The sequence below is a fragment of the Coturnix japonica genome, chromosome 4, assembly GCF_054131305.1.
Source record: "Coturnix japonica strain WE chromosome 4, WE-NBRP24, whole genome shotgun sequence".
Lineage (NCBI taxonomy): Eukaryota > Metazoa > Chordata > Aves > Galliformes > Phasianidae > Coturnix > Coturnix japonica.
The window spans coordinates 64,344,025-64,346,816 of NC_140666.1; positions in this window are offsets into that span (position 1 = coordinate 64,344,025).

The window sequence follows — 2,792 nt, forward strand, 5'->3', positions numbered from 1 at the left end:
ACCCTCTATTAATAAAAATATACCTTTGTAAAAGCTGCCTCAGAACAGTTTTATGATGATGAATACTCTAGGCACTGCTTGCTTTTGTTCATCATTTGCTGCTGGACATTTCAGCATGGAAAATAGCAACAGTCACTTCTAGAGATGTGCCAAGTGATTACTGCAAATCTGAGAAATGTTTCATTATCAGATGTGTGAACACAACAATGGTTCAGCTCCTGTAAGTCAGATAAAAGATTCCGCCCCAATAATGATACAAAGTTCAGTTCAAAATTGTCACAATTATACTGTGTTGGGATTAGTATAACCATGGTGCATGTATTAATAAGCAAATACTTATGGAAAAACTGAAATCAATCTAGTCTTCTGAAGAAGAATGGTAGTTCAGTGCACAGCAAACTCTCAAAAAAGTGTGCCCCGGTGGCGCAAGTGGTAGGAATGCCGCGTTGCAACACCGGAGGCCCTGGGTTCGAATCCCCCCTGTGGCGCAAGTGGTAGAAGTGCCGCTCTGCTACACAGAGGCTTGAATCCCAGGGGGTTGGACTCGATGATCTCTAGGGTCCCTTCCAACCCGCACGATACTATGATACTATGAAATAGTTTGTACTCTCTTTATTTTCATGTGGGAAAGTATGCAAAGCACATGAATAGTCTTAGTGATATGCTCACATGCTTAAAAATTTTTTATGTTAATTAATGTGCAATGTTTTCCTTCTTTAATAGTTGGAATTGTAATGTCTATTAAATTAACAAAATGCACAGCTTTCTTTCTTAATATGCTTATGGGGTTTTGAGTCATACACTCTACAGACTTGAGATGCTACTTCAGTATTTACAACCTGAGCTATCAGTCATGTTGTGTAAAATCCACATTTGCTTAACATATGAATAACAAAAGAAAGTGAAAGCAGAATTGATATTTAAAAGAAGTGCTGCTTTTAAAAATTAAAAATAGATTATGAGACCTCCAGAAACAAGGGATCAAGTTTTTCAATAATTACTTTCTTCCCTAAAGACTTGAGATATAACTTTAGTTTCACTTTTTACCAGTTTGCTACTTATCTTGAGAAGATTATAACATAGCTGAAAGAAATAATTTAGATTTTATCTGAGAAGGGTAGTACTTTTTCATAGAAATAATTTCTCAGACTAACTGGTATTCTCCTATGTCTCTGTTATAAGCAACCAACTACTTATTTCACTGCTACTCCAATTGCAGGAAAACATTATTCTGAGACAGAGAAAATAGTACAAGTTTTCCTTTTCTATGGTTTATGTTTGCTATATAAAATTCCACTTAAAAACTGTTCCTATTTTAAATGATTATTTTACTTATGTATTTACTTTAATACAGGGCTAGATACTACAGAAGCTATTCAGGAAATGTTTGATCAATATTTTGGCAGGCTCTCAGGTTTACTAGACTACTCCCATAAATAAATGCATTTCTTTCTGAAAGTGATCATAATGAACATCAACTTAAGAGCACAACAGAGCTCATTTCTGTTTGCAGCAACAGCTTAAAACATTTCTTCATACATACTCCTTTATTCAAGTAAGGATTTATTACATTACTCCTCTTTCATGCTTATCTAATTGGTAAAGGAAATACTTCTTTATGGGCTCTATAAGAAAACAAACAATTCCACAGAATAAAAAAGCTGAAGTGGCCTAGGCCAAGTGAATGACCTTGCAGTACATTCTTTCAAAAGGAAGCACTTTAAAGAAGAGTTAAACGAAGAAATCCATATGGCATGTATTGAGTTTGTTTGGCTCAGGTCTGGTATGAGCTCAGCTTCACTTGAAATGAAGTGGATCATGGTTTCATCCTTTTCTTGAACCTCTATATCAAAGGAAAATGGGAAAGGGAAACTCTTGTAATGTTAGAGCTCAGTGGCTTCATCAGAACTGCACTGCAAATCCTGCTACTCTTAAATAAATAAATAAACAAACAAACAAACAAAACCAAACATGCTCCTACTAATTCATTAACTGCAACATCCACAATTTTCTTAGGAAGCAGGCAAAGTTCAAATTTTTCATTCCAAGCTTGTTCTCCAAACAGCACTTGCTCATGATTAACCTTCCCATTCCTGATGCTGTAAGATGAAACACACTCAAAAGCCTACCTCTGTATCACTTTCCAGCCACTGTACTATATTACAACAATGTTCTCTCATGCTTTTCCTTCCCTTCTACCTGCCTGGGGGAAGCAGCAAGGAAGGAAGAGAAAGACCCAAAGCCCAGAGAAGTCCCACAGGGCACCTGCCTGTGTTTGAGGCATGCAAGTATTAAAACATGAAACATGCTTTGGATGTCATTGCAAGCAGACTTGGTCCAGTAGCCTCAGGACTGCTGACATATGAAAGTTGGTGCTACCGAAATGAAATTATATTTGCAGACTTTAGCCCAAGTTCAAGGAGAACCCTAAATATCACTGTTGATTTTGCCTTTTGCACATGCCTTCAGAGGAACCTAGGGAGAGACTAGTGTCACAGGCAAGCAAATATTCTACTCAAACTCTTTGCTTTAGAAAAGTCTGTATGCATTTTTCAAAGACAAGCTCACCTTTTCCTTGTGGTTGCACAGACTTATCAATTTGAATTATTGGAGGGCTGACACATCTGAAGTTTTTAAATTTCCAGGCCAGCTAGGAATAAAATCAGTAAGAAATATAGATAAAGAGCTGCTGAATGCCAGGGTAAAGTTCTGTATGATAAAAAAGTATCACTAAACCAGCTATTTGTCATCAAGGAAACTGTAATCATATAAAATATACTTCCAGTTTCATC